The following is a 19657-nucleotide window of genomic DNA, read 5'->3' on the forward strand; positions in this document are numbered from 1 at the left end:
TTTACTCTTGTCAATGTTTTGTCATAAATCATATCAGTGCATATAATCTTTAGACCTGAGATAGCAAAGTTATCTTGTATATAGGTAGTTTGAGTTTGATACTGCTTTCATACTTGTACTATGTATGTGTAACACCCTCCCCGTAGCAATTATGTACATTCTACTGTTCCGGTGACCGGTGTCGGTCCGGACAGCTAGAACATTCGGAAAAATATTTAAACTTAAGTGAGAAACCATAAATAACTCAAATATTAACAAGAAAAATTTAGTAAAAATTTTAGAAATAAAATGCAACAAAGTCAAATGAGTCGGTGCCCAAGCGATGGGTAACCAGAGGTAAGTTGCGGTTCTCGTAACGAGGAGCCCTAGACCCGAGAAAAAATTTATAAAATAATTTTTGGAACTCCAGAGAAGGGTCATTGAGGTTCCTATGGCATTAGAATTCCAAGAAAATATTTAGAAAAATTTTTCAATCGGTACAGACAATTTTGACCCATTAAGCCAAACGGAGGGCATTTTGGTCATTTCGCCTTCAGAGACGATTTTTGGCCGACTTGTCCAGTTGAGTAAATAATTATTATGATCTAAAATATGAATAAATATTGTTAAAAATTAAATTGAAAATGAGTAGAAAAGAAAAGAAAAAAAAATGAAATAAAAGTCATATTTATGACATGAGCATGATGCAATTAAAATATTTTCACCCAACCAAATTTTGACACATCATTATAAATTACTTAAACATGAATAAAAGGAGATAAAAATTGGAAAAAGTGGACAGCCATCTTCATCTTTGGGCTGCAGAAACGTTGAGAGAGAGAGAGAGAAGAAAAAAACTCCATGAAAGCTCTTGTTCAAAGCTTGATTTTCCCTAAGCTCTCCACCCCAAAAACCTAAACTTCCTTCACAAAAAATTATCCCTAAACCTTGAGGAAGCATAAGGCAGCAGAAATTTGAGGAAATTTTGAAGTTGGGCAAGTCCAAGTTAGGTCACAAGTGAGGTTAGTGCCTATTATGTATACATCTTTCTCTTTCCATGATTAGAGACCTAAAATAAGCAAGAATTTGTGAATAAAATGAATGGAATTTATGTGTATGTATACAATGAATTTTGGCAGCCCTAGGGAGGAACAAGATTAAGTGTTTTTGATGGACTTAGAGTGGACTAAAGATGATGTTTAAGGTATATATATATATGTATGATGAATTGGTGTGCTAACTAAGGTAATTGGTGAAAACTTTGAAATTTAGCTAGGGTTTAGGAGTGAAAATTTGATTTGGCTTATGGAATGATTAGTGGACATTCTAATGGTCAATTAGTGACCATTTAAGGCAAGTAAATCATAATTTGAAGTGAGCTAATGCATGGTAAACTGAAATGGGGAGGCTGCCAAGAGACAGCAGAAATGAGGCTGTGAGTCCAGCATGTTTGGACTGCCATATCCTTGGCTGTGTAGGTCTAATTGGTGTTTGGCCAATTGGACATGAAACTAGGCTTATAATGGCACATTTTTGCTGAAGAAACCATGCCCAAAAGACCAAAGCAAGAGGACCAAAACTTGGCCCCAATCCGGATACCCTGCAAACAGCCCCTGCAGAAATGACCAAATGAACAGTAACTGTTCATTTGGCCATAACTCATTGTAGATATGGTCAATTGACCTGAAATTTTTACAACAACAAGATAAGATATAGACTAACAACTTTCATGAAGGACACCAATCTAAATTATGCCATTAACCTAATCAAATCATTGAGCAAAGTGAAGTTTACTGTACTGAGATTTCCAAAATTTTCATTTGAGCAGTAATGTTTGGATGGCTATAACTCTCTCTAGAAAACTCGGATTTAGGCGATTCTTGAACCGATGAAAACCTAAGGCATAGTAGAACATTTCATATGAAGAAAGTTAGGCCAAATTATGAACTTAACTTGATCAAATTACTGACCAAAGTTGGACCAAAATCTGCCAAAACCCAAAAGTGTAGCATGAACAGTGCACGTGAACAGTAAACTTATTTTGGCCATAACTTGAGCTACAAAACTCCAAATGGAGTGATTCAAAAAAGGAAATTCAACTAGACAAAATAAGGAACAACTTTCATGTTTATCATTTCCTCAAATTCCCACTGTAAAAATAACAAATGTAACAGTAAAGATGAACCACCAAATCTGAAAATTTTATTCAATTAGCATTAAGCTTAGAAATGGTATTGGCAACCAATACCAACAAGTTTTAAATACAAAATGTGGTATGTTTGGGGTATTAAAACCAATACACCTATTTTCTATCCAAAAGTCAACATTTTTGTTGACCAATGAGGTGAATAGTGACACCAAAACCAAAAATTGGCAATTTTGCCAAAATGACCTAAACTTTGAGAAAGTGACCAAAACTAACAAGTTTTGAATACAAAATGTGGTATGTTGGGAGTACTAAAACCAATGTACCTATTGTTTATGTAAAAGTCAACATTTTAGTTGACTAATGAAATGAATAGTGACATGAAAACTTGAAATTCAAAAATTGTGAAACTTAAAAGTGCAAAATGCCCTAGTAGGCCTAATGTGATTGGTTTGGATAGGTTGGCATGCCAATAGGGTATTGTTTTAGCAGTACTGCGAAAGGCTTTATGCCTGTATTCATGGCCTTGTGCCCGTATTCATGGCCTTGTGCCCGTATTCATGGCTTTTGTGCCCGTATTCATGGCTTTTATGCCGATTACGTGATATCATGGCTTTTTAGCCATACTGACTGCATACGTGGTTGACGTTCTGCGTCCCATGGTATGATGGCCCGAGGCACCGCGGTGTCCAGTGCCAACGACCCATTATCCAGTTCAGTCGTCCAGTATAGGTTACTTGGGCATGGAAAAGTATAATTGTGATTGAACTGATTATTAAAGAAAATATGAAAATTAAGTATCAGGAATGATTACAAAAATACAAAGAAGCTCAATATCATGAAGAAAACAATTAACGAAATGCATGAAGAAGTTAATATCATGAAACATGATTAGCCCTCGACTACACAATAAGTTAGTAATTATTCATTTCTTATGAACACAATAGCAAGGAAATTATTATTTTTATTTGCATATTGTATTTTCTTGTATTATTGGCACCACTAAGCTTTATGCTTAGAGCGTCGCTTTTGCAACGCGTAGGTACTGAAGATTTGGACAGAGGGCCCAGTAGACCATAGATTGGGTAAGGTCGTTCACAGTTCTGCATAGTGTCCGTGTCACCTCAACTTCTGCAGTGCATTGGTAGGACACTAGGTGTCATTTTGGCATTCTGTAATAAATTTTGATTTTCTCATATGTAATGAAATTTATGTAATGTATTTTGATTTTCATGTAAATAATGCAAATTTGTGTTTGTAAATGGAACAGTGAATATTGATCTGTGATTGTTACATGACTATCAAATGAGATGAATGATTGAAAATTGAAATTGAGAAATGAATGGTTGACAAATGTTGAGATGATGATTATTGGAGTTTGAGAGTAATTGAATACGAATATATGAATATTGGAAGTGTTTTTCACAGGTTCCGAAGAACTGTTTTCTCCATTTTTAGCCGGTACTCCGCCGGATTTTCTTTAAAATTTTCGGAACCTTAAATCAATTATAATTTCGATAAATGGCTTAAATAAATTATATTTCACAAGTTATATTTAAAAGGAAGAATAAAAATGAATTAAGATAAAATAGAGTGCTCGGCACACTGAGTGGCATAACTTGCTCGGCTACACTGTAGTCAGGTAAGGGGTGTCACAGTATGGGTATATGGGCATGTGTTGGCTCCTACTAGTTATATATGGAGGTAGGTGTTGATCAAGATGGAATCTGTTCCTCTAAGTAAATAGAGATAAAATCCTATGTTCATTTAATTGTTCTTGATGTTTCAAGTTCCTGGCCAGGACAGATAGATTTATTCAGAAAAGAGTTTCTGATGAGAAAATCTTTTTAATCAAGAACTGGAATTAAAAGAGAACATAATATTCATAGCAAATGGAGTTTGACATAAACCATGACTCCAGCTTGAGTTGGGATTTTGTAACAGAGAGATTCTAGTGCATGGTAACATATGATTATAGGTTCATTTAAGGTAAACCTTATTACTAATTGGGTGTCCATGGCATGCTATGCTAGGTGTTAACCATAGTCTATGAGGTGCATAAAATGATTTAGAGAAATCATTTATGGTAAGAAAGAGTTCTGATGATATTAAGAGTTGATATCATGTCTCATTGCCAATTAGTGATGAGCCTAGTAAGTCAAACACATACACAAGTTATCACCTATTTAAATATGATTTAATTAATTAATTAAAGAGTTTAATTGATTAATTAAATAGGTTTAGTTTGCAATTAAATTGCAAAGTCTCTAGCATGACTTGAAACCAAATCTAGATTATTGGATGTATAGTACAAGTTAAATTTATATTTAAAGTATTTAAATATGAATTTAATTAATGAGAAATTAATTAATAGAGATTAATTAATTAATTTATATTTGATATAAATTGATTAGAAGAAGAGAAATAATTATTTTGGGTTGAAAACTCAAAATTAAGACACAGGGGCATTTTGGTCATTTCACAGTATGACACGTGGCACCATGAGATAGTGACATATGGGATTACACATAAGCTTGCCAAATGTTTTTTTAATCATATAAGATGATTAAAATCAAGATTAAATATAGGTTTGACACTTGGCACAATGTGATTGGATCACTTAAACCTAGAGCTAATCAAAGGGTGACATGTGGCAAGGGTTTAATGTGTTAACCTAGCTATATAAGTCTTGTTATGAAAAAGAAAAATACAACTAGTAGCCACTCCTCCTTTGTCACGCCATTTTGAGGCTCTCCATCTATTCTTCTTCATCTCTCATTAATTCAAAGAGATTAGCCATCAATCTCTTGAATTAAGAACACTAGAAAATATTTCTAGTGTCCTGTTTACATCTCTAATCTCTTAAAAGGAAAAACTTGAATTTCTAATTAATAGAAAAAGCTTTAGAAGCTGTTCAAGGGCTGCCATAGGTGTTCTTGGTGTGGACAAGCTAGAGGGACAACATATGGTGTCCTAAAGACAAATCTCAAAGGCGCAGACACGCTGCACTGCATCAAGAGGTTAGTGTAATCGTTCTTGATTTAATCTAGGGTTCTATAATTAATCTAATTAATTTTAAAATCTTAAATGGAAAATACAGATCCAAAAACATATTAAAAGAGTTTTAATATGTTGTTCATCATTGAAATCAAATAGATAACAATAAATCTTGCATGATGCATGTGACCTTAGGTGAAAATTTTTGAATTCAATGGTATGAACTTGTGTTTTTTATGCTTCCGTTCCTTCAAGGATTTGTTTATTTTATGCGCGCCTAATGTTTATGTTATTAAAGTTTATATCACTTAATTATTATGCCAAGTGGGAGAATGTAAGATTTTGTCTAGTAATTAATATTAAATATGGGCCAAAATCAATTCCTTTAATGTGGCCCAATATTAATTGATATTTATTTTAATAAATACAAATCCTAATTCTACAAGGATTACTCTAACTAAAGTAAATCATAATTCTAATTATATAAGGATACTTGATGGACGTATCAGATTAAGTCTTGGATATATATATAAGCTGGTCCTCTCTCTACCCTTAAGGTTACACTCATTCTCTTTCATAAAGTCAGAGATATTAGGGTCATCTCAAGAAAGTCTTCCATCGCTAAAGTCTTGTGCGTAAATCAAGAAGGGTCAAGAGGGAGAAATCAGTTTGTTGAATCAAAGGGTCTATCTCAATTACTATCATGACTCAAGTAAAACTCCGCATCAGGTACGCTTTCTAGATCTATGAGAATTTATTTATTCAAAATCCATTATTAGGGTGATAGTTGGATCTTACGTTTATGATTCACATTATGTTTATGATTGTTATGATCTATTAAGATTTATTTTAATCAAAAATTTGAGAGGACAATTGATATAATGTAAAAAACAATATAAAATAATATAATGTCACATCCAATTTTATAGCATTTTTCAATTTCTTTCATAACAATGTTATAATAGATCAATTGGTTTCAAAATAGAGGTTTATTGTGGTGTTTAAATTGTTATATTAGTTATCATTATTTTAATAAGTGTTGAATATTTTGAATATATTTCAATACAGGTTTTATTCTTTCATTATCTTTGCAAGAGTAAAATCTCTTTATAGATGATGTTCTTCATATATGTTCCTTTTTTTTTCTATTTCTTTTCATCTTATTTGACTTGATAAGAATTTTTGTAGTTAACATCGATACTCTTCTCGATAGTGCTATTGCTACATACAATTGTCGATGGGAGAAAATATATTTGAATAATTATACACTGACATTTGATATTGTTTATCCTTAAACTTTGTTTATTGTTATTGTAAAGTATAAACGAACTGAGAATTACTTTTTTTTTTTAAATGAAATTTGTTTTCTTCATTTTCTGTATGCAATAGCGACATCTTAGATAAAAATAATTGCTTCTAAGTATGTTGTCATACCATTATTTTGGCATAAATTACATTAATTCCTCCCAAAATTTTTGTTATAATGTTGAGCACTGGACATCTTTTTTTGTAAGTAGGCCATTAAATAATTTTGAACCTTTTATATGGCTCAAGAGCAATCTTAAAGTAATACCTCTCACCATCTATTGGATTCGTTGTTTTTGTGACACCCCTTACCCGTCTACAGTGTAGCCGAGCAAGATATGTTACACAATGTGTCGGAGCACCAAATCATATTTCCATTACAATTACCCCTTTTTAATTGATTTATTTATAATTTTGATTAATCTAAATTTTTTCCAAATTTTATAGAAAATTCGGCAGAGTGCCGGCTGTAAATTAGAAAAATAATTCTTCTGAATCTGTTAAAAACACTTCCAATATCATGATGTCACACCTAACCCCTCTGTAAGGCATAACATAATCCCGTAGTATACATAATGAATTACCAAATTTCACCTACTGATAACCTATTAAATAAACTACAAGGGATTTTAAACCTTTTCTTACTTCTTTTTTGTAACACCCCCATTTGCATAACCTAGTATATGTTACTATTCCGATAACCGGTGTCGGTCCGGACGATTAAGGGGATTAGAACCACACTTAATACAACTAGATAAGCTATAAACACAAATAATTAGTAATTGCCAATTAGTTAAGTATAAATAAGAAAAACAGAACATAAGAAGTTAAACGAGCCGAGAGTCACAGTGATGGGTGACCTTCTCGAGAAGGGTTGCGAAGTCAATTTAAACTCAAATTTCGAATCGTAAAATGTGACGCTGCAGTCCTTAGGACCATTACGAACACAGTGAAAAAAAGAAAATCATGAAAAAGAATTATTAAGTCAGTCAAATAATTAGGTCAGGGAGTTAGAAGAAATATTGAATTATTTGCAAACCGGGTTAAACCGGCGAGGGGCAATTTGGTCAATTGACCCCAAGAGCTGACTCCTGACCTAACTGTCAAATAAAATCAAAGAAAAGAAAATTTTGGAGTCGGGAATTAAATTAAAGAACTAATAGAAAAAAATAAATGAAAAAAAAAGAAAATGAAAAAGTGAAGGGAGATGACATCATGCATGACATCATGCATGATGCCATAAAGATTATAATTAATAAATTTAATTAAATTAATTTATAGTCTTTCTAAGACATTAAAAAGAAAAGAAAAGAAAAAAAAATTAAAAGTCTTCTTCTTCCACCAAGTTGCCGCCCCACCTCTCCCTGAACACCACTATTACCACACCTCCATGAAAGCTTCCTCCAAGCTTTAAATCCCCCATTAAACCCTAATTTCTTCCCCAATCACTTCATAAAACCTTATTTTCTTCCTTTGAGAGAGAGATTTAGCAAGAAAGAAAGAAGAAAAGAGGAGAAAAATTGAAGATTGAATATCAAAGTTGAGGTAAGTTATTTACTTTGGAATTTTGAGTTTAATACATGTGTTTATGATTGAATGAACTTGGAAATAAGCTTAAAATGAAATGAAGACAAGTGTTAGGGGACAAAGTTGAATTTTGGCCAACTAGGGTTTTGATATATGTATGCATGAATTGGGCGGATTTAAAAGTGTATGTGAGCTTAACTGTGTTGAATAATTATGATTAAATGCATTGAATTGGTTAAATGCAATTAATTGGTGAACTAGGGTTTTGGACACCTAGGGTTTGGGAGACAAAATGTGGAAAAATGGTGAAATGATGTAGTTGACCTAGTTTGAGGTGAGAAATGGTCATTTTTGACCAAATGAAGTGTGTTGGAAGTATTGGAGTTGAGGTTAAATTCGGATTCCATGTGGTCATGCTACTGGCAGCAGAACCAAGGTCCCTTTGAGAGACCAAAACTAAAAATTTACAAGTCCAATTGGTATGAGACCAATTGGGAATGAAAATAGACACAAAATGACACAATTTTCATTTAGGAAGCATGCCCAAAAAGTGACCAAAACCTAGTGAACAAATTGACCAAATCTGGAAAATCTCAGTCTGCCCTGTACAAACTAACCAAATAAATAATATTTGTTCATTTGGCCATAACTTGAGCTAGGCAGGTCTAAATGACCTGAACTTTTACCAGTGGACAGTTGAGATATAGACCTAAAACTTTCATGAAGAACACAAACCCAAATTAAGCCACTAACCAAGTCATTTGGCCACCCAAATTTGGTGACCTAAAACTGCCAGAACCAAAATTTGCCCAGAAATCTGGGTTAAGTCCAATCTGGCAGCCATGGTTCAAATGGCTATAACTTGAGCTAAAAAAGTCCAATTGGAGTGATTCAAAAAGGAGAATAAACTTAAGACAATAAGGAACATTTTCTGTGAAGAAAGTTTTGCCAAATTCTAACAGTAAAGTGACCAATGGAACAGTGCAACTTAGGATACCAAAACTGAAAATTTGCAAATTTGCCTAAAAGACTTAGAATTTGAGAAAACAACCAGAACCAACAAATTTAGTGACCAAAATGTGGTATGTGGGTGAAGTTGGAATTCTCATACCTATTAAGCCTTAGAAAGTCAACAAATTGACTTGAATAGTGTAGTGAATAGTAACCCCGAAACACAAATTTTGAAGAATGCCAAGTTTAGCATATTAAAGCTAGGCATAAGTGAATTTGAATTTATTTTTGGATTTACGATAAGTTATGATACTGAAACACTGTGAAACTATGTGTTTCAGTTGAAAAGAATACCGGAAAAGAATCGGAGGGATCGAGTCAAGGCCAAGAGGCAACTCGTATAAGGTTTGTGCACAACTAACTCTTTTGTTATATTTTTACTTCTAAATTGATTTGAATAAGTTTATTTTATAATTTATAAATTTTGATATGTTGAGAATTATAATTTGTTGAATGAAATTATATAAATTAAATGTAAATTTTCTTATGCATTTAAGGATTTATTGCATGGTTTTGAGAATCGTAAATTTTAAATTTGATGTGTTGCCAACCTTGAGCATGAATTTGTGTTGATTAAATATGTTGATGATTTGTAAAAACTTTGTAAATAGAAATTGTTTTGAATATGTTTTGAAACCACAGTTGACATGGCAAAATTTATTATGAATTCTCATTAGCTTGTCTAGTGAGATATCTCCTCCACTAGATGGGGCGAGTTACTTCCTCTCTGGCTTGCCAGTTGGGGAAGAATTTGAATGAGTACTCATATATACTAGCTAGTCTTTGTTTCTCCCTTTTAGCCTCGGTTATTGGGAGAGTTTGAAATGTTGTGGTGTACAACACGGCATCTATTTGAATTTTGGGTCATAGGATCAATTGTGTGAATTGTTGGCAACGCCCTTTAAATTATGCATAAATTGATAAATTGTGATTGAAATATTTAATTTGTTAGTGATTTAAAATATTTTTGTATTGTTTCGAAATTTAAAAGAAATGTAAATAAATAGTTATTAATTGATCAAAATGTTATTCAAATGAATAATTTGCATGAATGAAAATAATGATTTTTGTATGTCATGGATTTTGAAGAATTTAGAAATTTTAAATTTTTATTCATTATGAATTGTTAAGAATAATTTGTATTAAGTTTTAAATTTTTAGTTTGTGCACTACTGAGTTCACCACTTAGCGATAGCTTTGTATGTTGTCGCAGGTGAAAGAAAATATAGAGCAGCTGATAGAGGTTACTGAAAGACACGGTGAGATTATCCTCGGGTATATCATAAGTATACCCTTGTAGATTAACTTTTGATGTAATTCTGTAATCACATGTATGAAATTTACTTTGAGCAGTTGTACAAACTCTTTTGTAATATATATATTTCGATTGTAATCAAATACAAATTATTGTAATATTATCTTGAGATTTTATACACTTATAAAGTTTTGCATTATTAAATTGTAATGCTCCCATGAATGTGAAAATTAATTTGGTTACCTCAATGAGATGTTTTAATGTTTGATTTAATTTAAACTGTGTATTGAATTGCTTGTGTTGATTTGTGAAATGAGGATTGTTTGAATTTTGAGACTTGAGAAATTGGTTGAGATTGATTGTGAAATTTGAAGAAGTTGTTGAGAAAAATATTGGAAGTGTCTTTATTTTCAGGTTTTGAAGAACTGTTTTCTCAAAATATAGACAGCACTCTGCCAAAATTTTTATAAAATTTGCGAAAAAATAAAATGGGCCAAAAAAATTTAACTAGTTTTCAACTTTAATTAAATATTTTAATACCTATTAGAAAATGCTCACCACTTAACAAAAGTAAGAAAATTGTTTTAAAATCCCTTGTAGGATACTTAATGAGTTATCTGTAGGTGAAGTTCGGTAGTTTATTAGGTATTCTACAAGATCATGTTATGCCTTACAGAGGGGTAAGGTGTGACATTTTTACAGTGGTGAGCACTATTTACAAGTGTTAAAAACTTTTTTAATTGAAGTGAAACCAGATAACACATTTGAAGAATTAATAATTTCTGTAAAAATTTTGGCAGAGTGCCATCTGTATTTTGAATAAAACAGTTCTTCAAAAACCTGTAAAAAGCACTTTCAATATTTTTCTCAATCCCAAACTCTAATATTCAATCAACACAATAAGTTTATGAATATTTGCCAACTCAAATCCACAATAATTTTCTAGTGTTTTCAAAAGCAGAGATAAAAGAAATATATCCCAATATTTACAAGCCAAAATAATTTACAAATTTAGTTTATAATTTTAATGTACAATTTTAATGTACAATTTTAATTTACAACTGCTCAAAACTAAGAACAATATATACATACAGTGAACATACATTACAATACAAAATACAAAATATGGTATACTCAATATACTCTTTGAACTCTCAATGTAGCAATAGCAGCCTAGTCTGCTGCCCTGTCAATCTGTCTACCTGCGACAGCAATGAAAAGCTATCGCTGAGCCAATGTCTCAGTGGTGTACAACATTAACAAAATACAACTTTAAATCATAAATCATAAGTTGTATAAATAGTGGATACTTAAAACCATAGTTAAATTCAAAGACAGTGAATGTCATAAAGAATTTAAACTCCATTTCACAATATCACAATAAATATCAATAAATCACACACACACCTTAATCATGTTCTAAAGTTCAATTCATCCCAAAAGCCGATGGCTAGTGAGGAATAACATAGCTAGCTAGCAATAATATGAGTACTCATTCTATTCGTCCTCAACAGGCACACACCTCAACACTTCAGCCAGAGAGGGAATTCAAAGTCAATTTGTCCCACTAGACAAGCTAGCGAGGAATTCAATCAATATACATGATAGCTATGGTTTCAAACCATTTACAATGTTTTTCAATCTATAAGTATCCATCAAATATCATTAAGACAAATTTTCACTATTTAAACTATAACAGACAAATAGTCATAATTTATTTCAATTGAAAAATTCAAAAGAAATAACTGTTGTGCACAAACATCTGATAAATGTCTCTTGGCCCTGACTCAGTGTTTTCTTCCCCTTCCCTGAGTCTTTGCTAACGGAAACACACAATTTGAAGTGTTTCAGTACTCATTTAAACTATCTCTAACAATAAGGCTTAATAATTAATTTATTGAATTCTATTATTTTTCTTAGTCAACCTCAAATGTTGACCCTCGATGCACTCTAGGCGAATTAGGTTTAATGTTACTCATATGTCACATTTTATAGCCTTTTAGTGTTGGTGCATGTTACCAAATTCATTTTCAAGTATATTGCATTTTATTGCAATTTGCTGAATTTCGGTACACTAATTTGACCTAGCTGGACGACCTAATTCCCTCAGTTTTCGGGTTTCGGTCCAAACTAAAAACTTGTAGGTCTATGTCTTATTGCATGCGGGGCAAAATTTCAGGTTATTCTGAGTTGTATAGACTAAGTTATGGTCAATTTACCAGTGCTGGATAGAATGCACTAAAATGGTAGGCTTACTTCATTTTTAGGTTACTTTTGGTTCGGCTAGTTTTTATACCCAAACTTGTGAAAGTTATTTGACTTGGTTCTGGCCATTTCTGGGCTTTGGTGTCTTCATAAGAACTGTAGATATATGTCTAAAATATTCATGGTAAAAATTTTAGGTTATTTGGACTTGCTTTGAGTGAGTTATGGCCAAAACACTAACTACTGCCCAAATGGTCAATTTTCAGGCTTTCAAGTCACTAATCCGGATTTGGTCATTTTTCAAGTCACATTCTAAGTAGAATTTAGGTAAGCTTCCTTCATGAAAGTTGGCACATTTTGTGCCTATTTTGCATCCAATTGGTCTCATACCAATTGGAGTCACACACTTAAGGTTCTAAACCAAAACACACACTGCCCTACTACACACTTCTCATCACTTACTAATTACATATTCAACACTTACCAAACTACTTCCTTCATGCCAATTCTGATTTGTACCTTACCATTAACACATTTAACAACACATTTTGGTCATTTTGGACAGCTTGTAACCATTCTCAATATGCACACTATAAGACAAAATTTTCCAAAGTCCATTTACACCATTTAACCACATGAGCATACCCCATTTACATACCCAATTCCAAACCATTATACATATATCCATGCTGCCATCAATAACAACATCTTAAACAACCATAAACAAGTAAAAACAAGCTACATATACTGAATTTCCATGGCTTCCAAAATGTACATCTCCATTAAAACATCAAACTTCAAAAATTCTTCCATAAATCAACTACCCACAACCTTGGTTACACTTTTAATGAAACAAGAATTAAAAACACTCACTTACCACTTTTGAAGCTTGATCAAAACCTCACTAAACTTCTTAAAATTGCTATCAAACTCTTCCTTGCAAGGTGAGGAGCAAAGTTAATGAAGGAACCTAGTGGAAAAAGTGGCTAGAACATGGTGAACTTGAGCTTAGAGTGTGGACGGCCATGGAAGTTTTTCCCAAAGGAGTTTCGGCTGGTTTTCTTTCTAAGGTTAAAGATGAGTGTTGGACCTCCCAAGTGTCCTTTAGGTGTCCAAATGCTGAAGTTAGTGGAGCACTATTAAACATTTTAATGATTATTTATTTAGTTTCTAATTTTTTGCACATTTGGCCACCACACTTTCACTATTTACATAATGTATCTTCTTTTAATTTTTCATGACATTTTCAAAGTGTAATATTATTTATTCTTAATGGAAATTTAGGTCAAAAGGCAACTCGGGATGTCAGATGGCCACAATGCCCCTATTCGGGTTGCATTCCTGATTTTTCGGTAACACCGAGTTTTGTCGTTTTCTCGATTTCTCATTTTTCTTTGTACTAATTAATTAATTAATTTTTCTTTGATATTTCTAGTGATATTTATACTTCAATAAGTCTTTAATTATGTCTTAAAAATATTTTCTAGGGTTCCCTGGGGTCTAGGGCTAGTCAATGGTCCATGCCGCAACTTCCCAGTGCGGTCACCCATCACTATGGTTCTCGGCTCGTTTAACTTGGTTACATTTCATTGCTATTATTTTTCCTTTATTTTTCTTGTATTTTCTTTTCTTGTATTTCATTATTTTATGTCTCCTCACTCATATTTAAATGTAGTTCTAGGTATTCTAGCTGTCCAGACAGACACTGGTCACCGGAACAGTAGAACGCACTACCGAACATAGGGGTGTTACACATGATATCAATCTCAGTCAACCTCCAACATATTTTCAACAATTTCTCAAATGACTTCAATATCTCAAAATTCAATGCGTTTCATATCATACTCCACTTAATGAGAAATACTCAAATTTATTACTGAACATGATTTATAGATGTTTACATCAAAATATAATTACATGAGTTTATAATATACATGACAAAATAAAAGACTAATTATAAAAGTTTACAAAATACAAAATACCAAAAGTAACCTAATGTCCTACCAATATACTACAAATGTAAGGTGACTCTGGACTCTGTGTGCAGATCTGAAAGTTCACCCGGTCTGAGGTCTGCTGGACTCCCCACCTATGTCTCCATTACCTGAGCGTGGCAAAAGTGACGCACTAAGTAATTCTGCTTAGTGGTAACAATATAAAATAAAATAACTAAAATAAAATAAATATGTAGAATGTATTTTATATTTTATGTAGATTTAATTTCTGACATTTATTGCAGTATTATTCGATTAAAATTTGGTAAGATTTATTTTAATTGCCCAAGTAACCTATACTAGTCAACTGGACTGGATAAATGGGTAATCTGGCACTGGATAACAGGTACCTCGAACCATTACACCATCGGTCACATTGTGTCTCCCGGTGTGCAACAGAACAGCTAATAAGCTGTAATAATTATTAGGGATAAAATCCAAGTATAACAACTCAATCAACATAGCCAAAGGCTATTATATCACAAAATGGCACGGAAGGCCATAAAACACAGAATGGCATGAAGCCATATGCAGTACTGCTAACAGAACCCTATTGGCATGCCAACCTATCTAAACCAATCTTGCTAGGTGTACTAGGGCATGTTGTACTTTTAAATTGTACAATTCTTGAAATTTAAGTTTAGGTGTTGCTATCCATTTCATTAGTCTACTAAAATGTTGACTTTTGCATAGGCAATAGGTACATTGGTTCTAATACTCTCAACATACCACATTTTGCATTCTAAAGTTATTGGTATTGGTTGCCAACACCTTTTCTAAGCTTAGTGTTAGATATTCAAAATTTTCAGATTTCAAGCATTGTGTTTACTGTTCCATTGGTCCTTTTTACAGTGGGAATTTGGCAAAGTTGTCAACATGAAAGTTGTTCCTTATTGTGTCTAGTTACATTTCTTTTTTTGAATCACTCTATTTGGAGTTTTTTAGCTCAAGTTATGGCCTAAACACCATAACTGGCTGGATTGCAAACTTTCCAGATTTTTCTGGACTGACCAAATCTATAGTATTTTTTGTAGTGATTATAGGTCACCTTTTGAACATTTTATGGTCAAAATTTGGGTTAGGTTTCTTCATTAAAGTGTTAGGTCTATGTCTCAGCTTTCTACTAGTAAAATTTCAGATCAATTGGACCCTTCTACACTGAGTTATGACTAAATGAATAAATACTGTTCATTTGGTCATTTTGCCCAGATAGAATGCAGGTCACCCAGATTAGGGCAATCTTTAGGTCAACTTAGTTTGGTTTTCTGGGCATAGTTTCTCCACCAAAGTTGTGCCATTATATGTCTAGTTTCATGTTCAATTGGCCTTGCACCAATTGAACCTCTACAACTCTAGTTATTGCTGCCCAAACCTGCTGGACTCACACCCAGTCCTGCAGGTCACCAAGGGCAGCAACACTAACTTCAATTCCCACTGAACAAACCACTTCATTTCTTATTCCCACATGACCAAATGGTCACTAATTGACCATTAAAACTTACTTTCACCATTACTTGATCAAAGTCTCAATTTCATACCTAAACCCTAACTCAACCATCTCAAATCATGCATTCACTTACCTTTCAATATCCTAAATAATAGGTTAGTATTAAGGGCAGCTAGGGTACCATTTTAATTCAAGAAAATCTTCAAAACCCTACCAAGCCCAAGGCTGCTGAAATTTTAAGCAAGGCATACACATAATTTTTATTCAATTTTCTTGTAAATTTGCATTCAATTTCACTCCTTCAACATGAATTGAAAGAGAAAGATTAAGTTCGGTCACATACCTCTAATGGAGTCACTTTTCAAGCTTGCAAAAGCTCTTCTTTTACACTTCTTTTTTCTCCCAAAATCTTCTCTAAGATAAAATATTAAGGTTTTGTGTAGGGAACTTAGGCTTTAGTTGAAGAAGAACCAAAGAACTCAAGCTTGGTAAGCTTAACAATGGAGGAGAGGGAAGAGAGAAGTGGTGCGGCTTGTATGGAAGGAAGATGGCTGATGGTTATTCCAGATTTTTTGACTTCTTTTCTTTCCCTTTTATGTATTATAAATAATTTTCTTGCATTTTGATTGGCCAAAAATTTTAAATGACCTCATGCTTACATAAGCATTATGTAATAAATCCAATTTACTTTCGTTTTCTTTTCTTTCTCTTGCTATTCATTTTTAATAAATTGTTCAACAATAATTGTTCATATTTTATGTCATATAATTCACTTACATAAATGGATAAGTTGGTAAAAAATCATCTCTAAAGACGAAATGACCAAAATGCCCTCCGTTAGGCTTAACGAGCTTAAAGTGTGTGTATCGATTGATTAAATTTTTTTTGTGTTTTTTTAACATTTTATTGTCATTGAAACCCCAATAATCCTTCCCTGAGGTCTGAAAAATTATTTTATGAAGTTTTCTCTGGGTCTAGGGTTGCTAATGGCCTTCATCGTCACTTCCCCTTCGAGTTACTCATCACTGGGGTTACGACTCATTTAACCTTAGTGCATTTCATTTCTAAAAATTTTCCTTAATTTTTCTGATCATTATTTGATTTATTTATAACTTCTCACTCTAGTTTAATTAAAATTTCAAATATTCTAGCTGCCTGGGTCGACATTGGTCACCGGAACAGTAGACTATACGGACTAGCTAAAGCGAGGATATTATAGTTTTTACACAACGTATTAATTGTCTTGCTTTTTGTTAGAATCATAATCAATTACACTTGTTTAATTCATAATAATTTAGGGATTCCCTATAAAGTAGTTTTCTTTGTATATTCATTCTAAAAAATTCTGTTAACATTGTTATTTATACATGATCCCATTGTATATTCTAGAAAAAATTGTTACTAACTTTTATAACCTATTATTTCACGATTTAACAAATATTTCTTAGAACAACATATCTTAATAGAATTGTAATAGAAATAACTTTTTATTTATAATTTTATTTTAATGAATTTTTTTACTTATAATTATATTTTCATATTGATAAAATTTTTAATAATATTATAAATAATATAAAATTTAAGGGTATTTTTATTCGCCAATAAGTTCATTCCTTGTTCATACATTTATATATATTATAGAAAATATTAATTTCTTTAATTTTTATATTATAAAAAATAATTTATTATTTTTAATCAAAATAAAACTATAAGAAAAAGAAACTCAAGAGTACCAAGAGCCCTGACCCCACAAGCCCAAAAATTCAAATCCAAAACATGTCAAAATTTTAAAATCACCACTCATTATCAAACTCAAGCCATTGTCAATTATCTGCCACTCCCATAATCACTCATCACGTTTGTTTAATGACTTAATTCAATTATTTTAATTTTAAAGGACTGTGCTTTATTTAATGTGGTATGCTAAGTGGCATTTTTTACTATTAAATAATGAAACCCATATGCCACATTACCTAACAAAAAAAAAAAAAAAAACTTCAATCTCTCTCTTTCCTCCTGAAAAGAATAATAAATTAGGGGCACACACTTTTACTCATAAACACAAATGAATCCTGTGTTAATTTTGCTTATAGTCCCTCAACTTAGATAGGTATATCAATACTGTCCTTCAACTTCAATTTATATCATTAAAATCTCTGAATTTCAATTTTAGTATTATTAAAATCTCTGTGACCTGCTATTGTAGGTTTACTAGTGAACCACTGGTTAACCAATGGTTAAATTTGACTTATCATACCTCAATTTAAATAATTTTATTATAATCTCTCTCAACTTTATAATCAATTTAAAATTTTCATTTGTTTTCAATTTATTTAAAATAAAATCATACTTTTAGAAATAGTTTAATATTTTTATAAATATTTACAATTAATTATTTAATTTATCATATAAAAAATTTAGTTTTTTTACATATATATATATATATATATATATATATATATATATATATATATTAATTCGATTTAGGTTAAATAATATCTAAAATATTTATGTCTAATTCATCTTAATTCCTTTAGTTTTATTTTAATGTAAGAAAAAAAATAATTACATATAATTTTTACTTTATTTTGAAAATATTTAATTCTTAATTAATTATAAATGATTTTTAATATATAGGTTGATATTGTGTATAGTTTTTGTCTTTGTTTCTTAAATTAGCAAAATAATATATCCAATATTTAGTACATTATGTATTAAAATTATTAATATATTAAATTAAAGTTTAAATATTTTTGTGAGACAAATTAAAGTTGAGGGATGTGTGTGGTATATTTATCGAAGTTGAGGGACAATCAGTGAAATTTAGACATAAATTAATGTAAAAATCTGTAATAGCAGGTCACAGGAATTTCAATGATACTCAAATGGCTAAATACATCCTTAGACACTTAAACTATTGTGTTTTTGTCTAATAGACACCTGAACTTTTTTTTTTTTTCCATATCTCACACATTAACTAAAAAAAGTGACGCTCAAACACAAATTCTCACATGGCCTCAAAAGTGAGGTATAAGCACATATGAGTTGGCAAATTTTTACCAAATGGACAATAAACATCTGAGTTGGCACCATTATCTTTGGGAAACGATTTTGGGTCTCTAAAAAGAGGTTTGGGGGAAATTTGCGATTATTTCCCACACAATTTGCATAGTTTATCCTGAAATCATCTTACTCTCTCGAATTGTTCTTCAAAGAATCCAAGAATCGAAAGAGACTCTTGCAATTTCTAGGGTTTAAAGAGGGTAGATGACTTTGCATTGGAGATGGAGATTGGACTTGGTAACATCGCATTGGAAAACAAAGTGGATTTTGGCACCAAGGAACCCGAAAAGTATGATCCTTTCAAGCAATCAATTATCCAATTCTGTAAGCATGGATGTCTTGCCAAACTAGATGGATGTGTAAAGCTGATTAGAAGTACCATTAGCGTAAAACTATTCATTGTTCTATTCTGTTAGGCGAATTAAGTTGTATATGGTATTGTGACACCCCTTACCCGACTACAGTGTAGCCGAGCAAGTTATGTCACTCAGTGTGCCGGAGAACTCTATTTTATCTGATTTCATTACAGTTCTTGATTATTTATTCAAAAACTTTATTGAAGATTTAGGCTATTTTTACTTTTATCAAAATCTAACTAAATTGGAAATTTCAAAAATTTTAACGATAATCCGACAAAGTGTCGGCTGTAATTTGGACTAACAGTTCTTCTGAACCTGCCAAAGACAATTTCAATATATACTCAATTTCTCAAACTTAATAGTCTCAAA

This window comes from Hevea brasiliensis, chromosome 7 (assembly GCF_030052815.1).
Source record: "Hevea brasiliensis isolate MT/VB/25A 57/8 chromosome 7, ASM3005281v1, whole genome shotgun sequence".
Lineage (NCBI taxonomy): Eukaryota > Viridiplantae > Streptophyta > Magnoliopsida > Malpighiales > Euphorbiaceae > Hevea > Hevea brasiliensis.